The 12,508-nt window shown below is 53.3% G+C and overlaps 1 protein-coding gene across 2 annotated transcripts in view; it reads right to left on the bottom strand.

The window, feature by feature from the left end:
• Positions 1-5,025: 5,025 nt before the first annotated feature.
• Positions 5,026-12,508, bottom strand: part of TINCR (TINCR ubiquitin domain containing) — an 11,492-nt gene continuing 4,009 nt past the window's right edge. Inside the window, exons 3-4 of one of the 2 annotated variants that reach the window (XM_024994981.2) lie at positions 12,004-12,428; positions 5,026-10,523 (exon numbers count right to left, since the gene is read on the bottom strand). The gene's annotated coding sequence lies outside the window, so the exon portion shown is untranslated. Of the gene's footprint in view, positions 12,429-12,508 lie in introns of both variants that reach the window. The other variant, XM_024994980.2, reaches the window with a different exon arrangement.

Raw genomic sequence — 12,508 nt, 5'->3', positions numbered from 1 at the left:
ACGCTCAGCGCCGCCGCCGCCGGGAGCTGGGTCCCCGGTCCCGGCCTGCGCTGCCCGCCCCCCAGCCCCGGGCCAGGACGCGGGCGCTGCGGGGGCGATTGCCGCCGCTGCCAGGAGGGACACGCCCTGCCCTCTCGCACCGCCGCTGTGTGACTCAGGCACACTTGGTGCCATCTCTGGGCCTTAGAGGGTGATGGGGGTCAGCGTTGGAGCTGGAGGGTGAGCCTCAGGTTCGAATCCCTGCTGAGCTCGCAGCTAGTGGTTGGGGCATGACCTTAGGCTTGTATTGGAGCCTCATCTTTAAAACGTGACTCACATGACTGCAAGACCTGGAGGCCTGGATCTTGAAGCTCAGTACTTCAAGAGACTTCAGCAAGGCCTGAGCACCTAGTGTGTATGCCAAACATTGCCCTAAGCTTTCCAAGCATTCATTTTATTTCTTGAATCCAGAGGCATTTCCCCAGATTGTGATTCTTACTGATGGAGCTGTTGCTACAGAGAGGTTAAGTGGTCTGCCTAAGGTCACACAACAGGCACGTGGTGGAGTCAGGATTTGAACCTAGGCCAGCTGGCTCTGGAATTCCAGCACTAAAGCACTCATCAAACTACACATATATTCAAACTGGAATGAGGTGGGGCGTGTGCTTATCCCTCAAGGAAGGCTTCATGCATGGTGGCCTCTCAAGCAGGGGGAACCTGGTTTTCACCACCTACCTTGCAGGACGGGAAGCCAGAGATGAGAGGCTTCACTCCTTCAGGGGACAAATGAAGACACTGAGGCACAGGCAGAGAGCATGGGTCTCTCCCACCCACTGGGAAGAGCTTTTATGGAGGACTGTGGGCATGTGGCCCAGGGCAGCCTGCCAGCGACTGACACCCAAAGCTATTTTGGGCCGTGTCACTCGTTCAAGTTGATGGGGACAGGCTGGGTGTCAGGAAGAAGGGGTCCAAGCTGGGGAAGGGAGAACAAAGCCCTAACTTGGGCCAGGACATGGAGCGGGGGCAGAGCGGGGGAGGAGGAGAGTAGACAAGAGCATGCCTCCTGATCTTCCGTGCCTCAGTTTCCCCATCTGTAAAATGGGATGTTGACCATCACAGTCCCCACCTCCTAGGGGCTGTCAACATGAAAAGAATATCCAGTGTAGGGTCCAATCCACCTATACTTACTATCTGGACGTCTTGTTCCGTGTGAGTTTTTTTTTAACACTGCTTTGGATTCTTTAAAATATGCTTAAAATGGTATTTACCTTGCTGGCTGTGTCTGTGGGTGCCTCCTTCAGTTTTGCATTGGAGGTGAGCAAGATGCTCATCTCTGTTTGGTGACAATCATGTAAGTTGCTCAGAACTGTTCTGGGTGCATCGTGAGCACCCAAGGACACCGCCAAAGAGTGAGGCTAACATTTACGGAGGGCTGAACGCTACAGTGAGGAATGTCACGTGATCCCAGTGTCAGGTGCTGGCTGGCTCTGCCCTGGGACCTTAGGCTTTGATGGGCCCACCTGGAAGATGATGTAAGCGCCTGTATCAACCCCAATACTAGTGTCAATTCTGATCCGAGGGATAGAGGGAGGAGGGAAGGAAAGAACCATCCTGAGGCATGCACACAATGGCCCTGAGCTGGAATCCCCATGCCTCCTTCCTGTCATCCTGCAGGGCCCCGTGCCTGCCATGGGCGCTGCCTCCATCTTCCTCCGAGGCCGCACGCTAGAAGGAGGTGCCAGAGGGCTGGCCCAGCAGCCCAGAGCTGGGGCCAACAGGAGGTCACAAGCCCCCATCCCCTCATCCTTCCCCAGTCATTCTGGCTGGCTGGAAGGGCTGAAGAGGGGAGGCCAAGGTTACCACGCCCCTCCCCCAGCCTGGCTATAATTAGCCCCAGGATGAATTAAACATGAGGCCAGCCCATCTTGGGCGACATCATTGTTCTGACACTATAATGGTTCCTGGGCAAGAGGCAGAGGATAAGGCTGCTGTGTGAAGCGAGGGGAGGTGGGGAGATATATACCACCCACAGGCACCGGCGTGGTCCATAGGGCGTGCTGTGTGCCCACATGTGTCCTGTGCTCAACAGTCAGAGGACAGCAGTGCCCCTTGGGCCTTGAGAAGGCTGGGGACTCAGGGGACCCAGCTGACGGGGTGAAGCTGTCAGGTCTGACACCTGCCACCCAGCATCGCATCTTTCTGGGGACCCATTACTCCAGTTTCCTGTTAACATGCCTGAGTTTCCACCATTAAAATTTCTATCAGCCGCTCTCACCTGTGTGAGCATGAACACCTGCCCAGGGCAGAGCTCTGGAAGGGGGCAAGGAGAGGCACCAAGATGCGGGGGCTTATGAAGTCAAGAGTCCTCACGCCTGCTCCTTCCGCTCTGGACCTCAGTCTTCTCACCTGTTGTAATGGACCTCTTGTGGCCAGAGGGGGCCTTGGGGTAGGGGGACAGGTGGCAGGCTCTCACTCTGAGGGTCACCTCTCCTGGTCCCAGCCCTGTACCTGCTAAATTAATTCCCTAGACCCTGGACCCAGGAAATGATGAAATGTCCACCAAATGAAGCCAGCCAGAAAGTGATGGGTTCCTTTAAATATTTCTGCAGCAGGAGAGGGAGGTGGGAGATGGGGATGAGACTGAGGGGAGGGTTGGGAGCTTCAGTGCCCCCAGTCCGAGGGCACGCCCTCCCTGTACCCTGCCGGGCCCCCTCTCTCCGGCCCCCACCCCTCAACCACTCATTCTGGCATCCCCACCTTTGCCCAGGCCAGTTCCCCACACCAGCCCTGCTGTGACCTTGCCTTTCTCACCTTCCATCCAGACTCATTTTCCTTAATATATATATAATTTTATCTATTTACTTATGGTCGTGCTGGGTCTTCATTGCCGTGCGGGCTTTTCTCTAGTTGCAGCAAGCGCGGGCTACTCCCCACTTGTGGTGTGAGAGCTTTTCATTGTGATGGCTTCTCTTGCTGCAGAGCACCAGCTCTAGGGCTCATGGGCTTCGTCACATGGGCTCAGTAGTTCCAGCTCCTGAGTTCCAGAGCGCAGGCTCAATAGTTGTGGCCCCCAAGGCTCAGTTGCTCCACAGCCTATGGGATCTTCCCAGATCAGGGATGGAACCCGTGTCTCCTGCACTGGCAGATGGATTCTTTACCACTGAGCCACCAGGGAAGCCCTCATCTTCCATTCTGAGGAGGAACCCATCCCTGACTCCATCGCCAGGACCAGCCATGTGACCTGGGGAAGGCCAGTTTGTCTGTTGGGGATGGTTTCCCTTCTGGCCAGTTCAGGACAGTGGACATAGGAGGCAGTTCATGACAGTGTCAGAGTTTGTCCCCTCCCTGGTGTGAGAGTCAGGCCACTGGCTCTCTCTCTCAGACTCAGTTTCCTTCCCTCTAAAACAGGAGGATGATGCTAGTGCTTAGGGGTGAGAGGAGGAACCAAAGAGCCCAGTGTCCCCCCCATGACTGAGATCTGACCTGAGCTCAGCTACGCAGGGTTCAAAGGAGGATACAGCGAATCCCCAGATGGGCAGGGACTGGGGAGGGCCATGGTAGAGTGGGTGAAGTCTCAATTTGGGGGTTCACAAAGAAAGCCTCCTGCAGACAAGTGCCCTGTGGTTTTGTGGGTGGGGGTTGTTCGGTTTGGTTGGCTTTTGTTATTTTTATCTTTTGACTGCACAGGGTCTTTGTTGTGGGCACGTGCAGCCTTCTCTAGTTGTGGCATGAGGGCTCTAGAGCTCACAGGCTCAGCAGTTGCTGCATGATCTAGTTCCCTGACCAGGGATCAAACCCGGGCCCCCTGTATTGGGAGCTCAGAGTTTTAGCCACTGGACCCTCAGGGAAGTCCCCTGCCCTGAGTTTTGAAGATAAGGCAGATTCACACAAAGGAAGGAGGGGGCATTCCTGGGGTGGGGAGCAACTGAGGCGAAAGCTTGGAGGCAGAAAGCAAAAAGTAGCAAGAAGTGGGCTCAAGTGGAACCTGAAGAGGCTCACAGAACAGCCTGTCAGGGCTTTGCAGGACGAGATCTCAAGTCCCACTCCAGGGTATTCCATGGAGCCCAGAGCACAGATCATAGAGTTAGAAAGCTCTAGCAAAATGAACTTCCGAGGTGGCTCAGTGGTAAAAAAAAAAAAAAAAAAAAAAAATTTACTTACAATGCAGGTAGACGCAGGTTCAATTCCTGGGTTGGGAAGAACCCCTGGAGAAGAAAATAGCAAGTCCAGCACCATCTCCTCTCTGCCCTCCCGCCTCCTTCTAGCAACCCCCCTACCAGAGCTATTGTGAGGAGAAGGTGAGCTAAGAAGGGTGTATAAGCTCTCAGTACAGGCTCAGTGCTCACAGTGGTTGCCATGGTTCCAACCAGAACCACGTAGATCACTTTTTAACAGTTAAATATTTCCTTCAATGTATATCCCCCCAAATTTATATACTATCTACTCTGCTGAAAAAATATATTATCTTTGTTTTCACGATAGGATATAAAGGTGCATTTTTTAAACAAATATATTTTGTTGGAAAAGAATGAGAAGGAGGTGTAGAGAAAAAATGATGGAGCGAATGAGGGAAGCCTGGAGCCGGGAGCCACTCGAGTAATAGATTTCTCAGCCTGTTCCTGGGCCTAGTAATTAATCCTGAGGGGCTAATTAAGTTCCAGCTGCCACTCCAGCCACTCAGCCACCTCCTTCCTGGCCTTCCCTCTCCCCCAGGGAGGCCCAGGCTGGCCCACCCCTGCCAGCGCCTCCCTCCTGCAGAACTGCCAGGCCCCCAGACCCCTGGGCTTAATCATCTGGAATTAAGGTTTAATCAGAGGCCTTTACTGTAGGGAGGGGAGGCTGGGTGGGGGGGAGGCCTCCCAAGTGCTGTAGTGCCTGGAATGGGTGAGGTGAGTGTGAAGGCCGGAGCCACTGCGCGCAGTCAGAGCCTGTCAATATTTAACACTTAGATACTTTGTTCATTGTAGATGTTTTTGCATTCGAGTTTTCTTTCCAATGTTACATTAAAATCGTATTTATCCAGATGACTGAGTTTGACAGCTCCTCTAAAGTTTTTTTCCCCACTTTTATTGAGAAATAATTGACATACATCAATGCATAAGTTTAAGGCCGTGATGGTTCGATTTACACATATTGCAAAATGATCATCACAATAGGTTCAACTCACATCCATCTTCTCATATAGATTCAACAGAAAGAAAATAAAGAAAAGGATAAAGGGAAACATTTTTTTCTCCTTGTGCTGAGAACTCCTAGAATTTATTCTTTTTCTATTTTCATGGCTTGATAGTGTCCTGACCAGGGATCAAACGTGAACTCCCTGAAGTGGAAACATGGAGTCCCAATCACCAGACATACAGGGAAGACCCTGGATTTCTTGCTCTCTTAACGAGTTTCTTATATATCATACAGCAGTGTTAGCTACAGTCATAGAGTACATTACATCACTGGTACTTGTTTCTCTTATAACCGGAAGTTTGTACCTTTTGTCTACCTTCCTCCAAGCCTCCTAAGTTTTGTGTGAAGGCCAGGGGCTTGCTGTCTTAACCCTAATCCCTGTCACGGCTGCTTCATGGCACCAGTAGCTCCTCCCTATCCCGAGCTCATTTGAGCCTCACCACTATAATTAAAAGACGCTTACTCCTTGAAAGGAAAGTTATGATCAACCTAGACAGCATTACTAAAAAGCAGAGACATTACTTTGCCAACAAAGGTCTGTCTAGTCAAGGCTATGGTTTTTCCAGTGGTCATGTATGGATGGGAGAGTTGGACTATAAAGAAAGCTGAGCACTGAAAAATCAATGCTTTTGAACTGTGGTGTTGGAGAAGACTCTTGAGAGTCTCTTGGACTGCAAGGAGATCCAACCAGTCCATCCTAAAGGAAATCAGTCCTGGGTGTTCATTGGAAGGACTGATGTTGAAGCTGAAACTCCAATACTTAGGCCACCTGATGCGAAGAGCTGACTCATTGGAAAAGACCCTGATGCTGGGAAAGATTGAGGGCAGGAGGAGAAGGGGATGACAGAGGATGAGATGGTTGGATGGCATCACCAACTCAATGGACATGGGTTTGAGTGGACTCTGGGAGTTGGTGATGGACAGAGAGGCCTGGCGTGCTGCGGTTCATGGGGTCGCAAAGAGTCGGACACGACTGAGCGACTGAACTGAACTATGAGAGGGTGTCCTACTATTGGACTGAGTTTATGGATGAGAAACTGAGGCCCAGAAGGGCAAGTCATTAGGCTCACTGTTGCTGCTGTTTAGTCACTAAGTTGTGTCTGACTCTTTTGCGTCCCCAAGGACTGTAGCCCCCCAAGCTCCTCTGTCCATGGGATTCTCCAGGCAAGCATACTGGAATGGGTTACCATTCCCTTCTCCAAGGGATCTTCCCCACCCAGGGATCGAACCTGCATTTCCTCCATTGGCAATCGGATTCTTTACCTCTGAGTCACCTGGGAAGTCCATTAACCTCAGGCACTCAGCTGGAGTGCCTGGATCCAGAGGCAGTACAACCAGCCTTCGCCAGTCAGAGCTCTTGTTCTTGCTAAGCCCACCACATCCCATCCGTCTAGGAGGAAAAGCCCACACCCTCCCCACCAGGTCCTGCCCTGTCTCCTCCCAGCCGGCCCCCCTCCCGCTCCCCTCTCCCTCACTCTGCTCCCGCCACATGGGCCTCATTACTGTTCCTCCCACACTAGGCATGGCCCTGCCTCAGGGCCTTTGCACTGCATGTTCCCTCTGCCTGGAACGCTCTTCCCCCCATCATCACTCACCTGGACCAGCGCAGTTGCCTCCACCCTCAGGTCCTGGCTCCCAAACTCAGCCCCCACAGTCGGGCCTCCCAGAAGCAGCCACGAGAGGGCGCCTGTGAGCACCTGAGTCAGGCCTCGCCCCTCCTCTGCGCACAGCCCTCCAGGGTCCCGCCTCCCTCAGTGTAAAAGCCCAAGTTCTCCCCTCCGCCCCGGCTTCTACACGACCTCCCCAAAGGGCAATGAGATCCGCGGACCGCTGTGGCCTTCCGAAGTGGCCTGGCCGAGCCAGGCTTTGCAAACCAGCTCCATCTGGCTCCATGCCTTCTGGGCTTCTCCCCCTTGGCCAGCCGCCTCCCAACCTCTAATAAACTCCGAGAAGTGCTGGGTAGCCGCGACAGTGAGGACACTCTTTATCTGTCCAGATCAGGCCGGCTCGGTGCAGCAGTCAATAATTAATTCTGAATTTCCCCCATTTATCAAAGTGGCAGGAGCCAGAGTGCGTGGAATCCCAATCCCCAGGCTCTGTGCCCTGCAGCCACCTGGAGCTAGACCCAGTGGTGGCAGAAACCAGGGCGGGGGACCCTTATGGAGCCTGAGAAGGGAGGGTGTCCTTGGCTCCCACTCCCTTACTCTGGGTTATTAAATGCTGCACAATCCAGCAGTGACCAGACCAGACCTCATCCCAGCCTTCTTGGTGCCCAGAGGCTAGTGGGGAAAATAACACATTGAATGAATAATAATATAAATAATTAATGCTACAAAGGAAGAGAACAGGATACTTTGTGAATGCAAAACCAAGGGGACGTGGTTGTTCAGAGCTTCCCCAAGGAAGTGATATTGAACCCGCAAAGCGGAGAGTGAAAGGGGAGAGGTGGGGAGAGGGTCTTCCAAATACAGAAACAGCACATGCAAAGGTCCTGTGGCCAGAAAGAGTTTCTCCCACTCAGAGGTCAGCAAGGTGGTTAAGTGGGACTGGAGCCCACAGCACAAGCGTGAGGTCAGTGCCAGGTCTGGAGCCATCACGGTGAGGCCAACAGCAGCCAGGGGCCATCAGGGGAAGAGGTGGGAAGTTTCTCAGATGTTCCAGGGGATGGCAGTGAGGCTGCTTCCACCCCAGGTGAGTCAGACAGCAGCCTGGGCAGGTGACTGTGACTTTTTGTTTTCTTTTTTCTTAGAACTGTTTTTCCGTTAGAGGATTCTTTCAAACCCTTTTTGGCTTGGGGATGAGTCAGGATCTCTCTGCCTACAGATAGCCCAGACCGTGCAAGCAGTCTGGCCCAGCCACCTTAAACACCTCCCTCCCTCCTTGGGCAGGTTTGGAGACTGAGGCCCACAGAGGAACAAGGACCACCCAAGGTCATTCAGAAGAGGGCTGGGGGGAAGCTCAGAGGAGGGGTTTCCAGGGTCCCAGGAGCACCGCCCTGTGGCTTCTGTCTCCTCTGCTGGATCTATAACTCCAAGACGGCCAACAGCTGGGTGTCCCGGTCACCATGCTGTCCTCAGTGCCTGCAAACAGGAGGTGCTTCATCCACAATTACAGAATGGGCAGTCCCAGCAGCTTTTGGAAACACCCCAGAGGTTGCGCTCAGAGGATCGGCAGGAAAGGGTATCCTTTCTGAGAGTGGATACGAGAGACAGATACAGGAATATGGAGAGAGAAAGAGACAGAGAAACTGCCAGAGACATGGAGAGAGAGAGAGACAGCAATGGAGACAGATAGACTTGGAATGAGACAGTGGAGAAGCAGAGATCAAGAGACACAGAGAAAGAAGTGATAAATGGGAGGCAGATACGTGCAGAAGAGACTGAGTGGATGGACACACAGGTTGGGGGCAGGCAGGGAGGCAGCAGGGTCAGGACCACCACTCAGTGGTATAGGACACTGTGTGAATTTCAAAAAGATTCCCCTTCCTGAGACCCTCTGACCCCAGCTGGATGTTTTTGTGCAGTGAACAGCCTGCCCCGCCATCTAAGGCAGCCAAAGCAAGCTCTGTGTTGGTATCTCCAGCAGCCAGCACCAGACCAGGCACACAGAGCACGCTCAACATATGCCCGTTGAAGTAATGGACAAAGTTAGATAATGCCAGAATCCAGTCTGGAGTCCCAGAGAGAGAAGGGAAGGGAGGAAGGCAGAGCAAAACCGAAGTGGGAAGTCCGGGCACCTGAAGTTTCTGGCTGAGCCACAGATGCCTCCTCTGGGAACCACCTGGGTTTACCTGCCACCCAGGAAAATTCCCCTCCAACTTCTGAGAGCACAAAGTGAGTGGGCAGCCAAGGCGGGAGGTGGCCCCTCCCCGGGACGCCGCGGGCCCCAGCGAGAGATGGTAACTGCCAAGTCTCACCCGAAACTCCTCACAGCCCAGACTTGCTTCTGGGGTGGAGCCAGGAACCTGAGAGGCCCTGAGGCGGGGACCAGGCGTCCCCTATTTTCACAGCCCAGAGATGGGAGGGGGCTGGCTTGGGGTCACCCAGAATAGGAGTCAAGGGAAAAGCATTCCTGGAGATGAGTAAAGAGGGAAGAGGAAAGGACGTGCTTAGGGCTGAACTGTCAATGGAAGGTGAAGCTCAAGGCCAAGTTAGGGAGATTGAACTTGGCCGTGTGTCCAAACACTTAATCTGTTATTCTATACACACTCAATTCGGTCCCTCTGTACCTAGTTCCAGCCTGAGTGATCCTGGGTGACTTAGAGGGGACTCCTAAGACTGGGAGGACAAACAGACCTCCCTGTTCTGTGGGTCAGGAGTGAGCCAGGCGGGCTGGAGGCTTAGGACCCAGAGGCCAACTGGGAGAGGGCTGCTGAACCCGATGGAGATTGGGAGTTAGTGCCAGGACCTTGAAAATGTAGGACTACGTCAGGTGAAAAAGACCCGAAAGCACTTCCTGGGCAGAAAATACAAGTCTGGAGGTGTGTATAAATCAGACAAGTGTTCGACTTCCCTGGTGGTACAGTGGATAAGAATCCACCTGGCAATGCAGGCGATATGGGTTCGATCCCTGGGCCAGGAAGATTCCACATGCTGCAGAGCAACTAAGCCAATGTGCCACAGCTACTGAAACGTGTGTGCCTAGAGCCTGTGCTCCACAGCGAGAGAAGCCACTGCAGTAAGAAGCCTGTGAACCGCAACAAAGAGTGGTGTCCATTCACCACAACTGGAGAAAGCCTGAGCACAGCCATTAAGACCCAGTGCAACCAAAAACAAAAAATAATCATCAGAAAAGTGCTGGGAACAATCCAGAGTGTACAATAATGCTGCTGTACGCAAAAGGGTCAGGTTGGACCAGAGAGAAAGATCAGACCTCAGACGGATCAGAAACGGCTGCATGATGAAGGGGGCATGAGAGCTGGGACTTTGAAGGATGAAGAGGAGTTTGCAAATAGAAACAGTAAGGCATGCAAACTGAGCAGAGAGGCTGTGGCCCGAATTCAAAGAACACGATGATGGCATAGCAGGAGAAATGACTTGAGGAGTAAGATCAGTAGATGCCAGATTTCTCCAGATCCAAGCAGGCTGCCACTCAAGGCCAAGAAACCCAAGGAGAATTCCCCCTGGCTCCTCCAAGCTGTATTAGGCCTGCTCCAACCACTGTTATCTCTCCTCCGTGGGTCACAGGTACTGTCCACTTTGGTCTATGGCAGCACTTGGTGGGGATGCTTTCCACAAGTGGTGCTGGGGTCTCAGGCCAGGCTTGGCCCTCTCTGTGCCTCAGTTTTCCCATCTGGAAAATGGGAATGTCAGAAGCCACTTTTGCTGTTTGTGTTCATCTCAGGACTGGGAGGACTCCAACAAACACTGTGAAGGGAGTAAAGAGATAACAGGAAGAAAGAGAGAGAGAGAACAATGGAAGGGAAAAAGACTTGCACCCCTCCTCCAGGCCAATACCAAGAGACAGGTCCAACATTATTATTTTAGAACGCGGTGGAGCTGTCGAGGATTAAGAAATGAGTGGTGATTTGCATGTGATTTGCATGCAATTTGCATACTGTTTGTGAAATGTCAAAAAAGGCCTGAAAATGCTTTCTCCCACCCCCACCTCAGCCAAGAAGCAGGAAACTCTCCCCCTTCTTCTATCAGGGACCTGTGCATGGGCTGGGGACCCTTCAGTTCAAGGATGGCCAGGGCAGCAGACCCGAGGAGAATGGGGTGACCTTGGATGCTCCATCTGTAAAATGGGTCATAATCCTCACCACCACTGACAATCCTTTCAGTTGGCAGACTAGAGTAAGTGGAGGCCAGGCACAGACCTTGGGACATAGTGAGAACCAAAGAATGGAGCTGGGATGACTATTAGAAGCCCCACTTTCCTGCTGGGTCCTGGGGGTGGGGGTGGGGGATGGGGAGTGGGCATGTCCCTCAGCGTTTGCGTGACCCACTGAGGCTGAAAGCAGGCAGGAGCAGGGGCCTGAGCTGCCTGGCCCCAGCAGGAGGAACGCCAGTCCCGGAGAGGCTTGTCTGAGGGGAGCCTAGTGGAGCCCCGCAGGCCTGGTGCTGTCCCCAACCAGTGGAAGACAAAGTCCGATCTGAGCGCTACTCTCCCCTTGGCCATGATTTATTATCCATCTGTCCCTACTCTCGGCCCTGCAGCCAACAAAACTCTTAATTAAAACATTATTTCTTCCCAGACTCCTGAGCCTCTGCCCTGTGATGCCAGCATCCAGGGCGTGAATGCAGCCCCCTAGGGTGCATGTGAATGGGCTACCCCAGGCGGTGGGTGGACTGCATAGAGGACCCGATGCCCTGTGGCCAAAGATCAGAAATACAATTGAGTTGCCGAGTTCTACTTGAAGGGCCTTTTTTCTGTCCCCACACTGCAGCTTGCGGGATCTTAATTCCCCAACCAGGGATTGAACCCTGGCTGGAAGCACAGCAGAAGCAGAGTCCTAACCACTGGACCACAGGGAGTTCCCTACCCAGAGGGTCTTGTACCCAGAATTCCTACAACGCACTGCCTGGAATAGTCCGGATCACCCCCCATGATTATCATCAATGTCTCAGCACTCTGCCAGGCACAGACCCCCACCCCCAACCCCCACCCATTCAACCGGAAGACCCTGTGCTGCAAGTGAAGGACGCCGACAAGGGAAGGGCCTGGGTACAACATGCAGAGAGGTTTGGGGGAGGGGCACAGTGTGACACTGGAGTGCTGAGAGAGGGCTGGGGTACTCCACCTTCAGTCATTTGAGATTTCGTGAGTAACCAGCCACACCCACCAGCTGAGGCTGTTCACAGTAGAGGGGGATTGTGGGGGCCCCAAAGAAGACAAGGTGCTCACTGTCTGGGAAGAAGGAAATCCTTCCTGGAGGAGGCTGCAATCCCCGGTGGACTGGAGCTGAAGACAGGGGTGTGAAAAGTGCTTCCAGCAAGGGGCACAGCTTGGGCAGAGGCATGCCTGAGAGAATGTCCAAGGCAGGAGCTGGTGATGCCCACAAGCTCCCCTCCTCTCCGCTCTACGCTTTTCCATGTGTGACATCCTCCGGCTGCCTCCCAAGATGACACTGTGGATCCCCCTGGGCACTTGAAGCTCCAAGGTGGGAGCCATGGCCTCAGGATCACACAGCATAACTGGAAGGCTGGCTGCCCTGGAGCAGCAATGTCCTCAGTCGGTGTCAAGGACTAGGGCTCCGTCAGAAAGGTCCCAGGTGGTGGGCAGCAGCTGGGCAGGCCAGTGTTTCAGCATCTATCCTGGGAGCCCAGAACCTTGGAACAGCAGGAGGGAGGGAATAAGAGAATTTCAATCCAGGCCCCAATAAAAGGATGAAAGACCAGCTCTCTGACCA

This window comes from Bos taurus, chromosome 7 (genome assembly GCF_002263795.3).
Source record: "Bos taurus isolate L1 Dominette 01449 registration number 42190680 breed Hereford chromosome 7, ARS-UCD2.0, whole genome shotgun sequence".
Lineage (NCBI taxonomy): Eukaryota > Metazoa > Chordata > Mammalia > Artiodactyla > Bovidae > Bos > Bos taurus.
The sequence above is the reverse complement of the archived record's forward strand: the minus strand, read 5'-3'. Positions and strand labels throughout refer to the sequence as shown.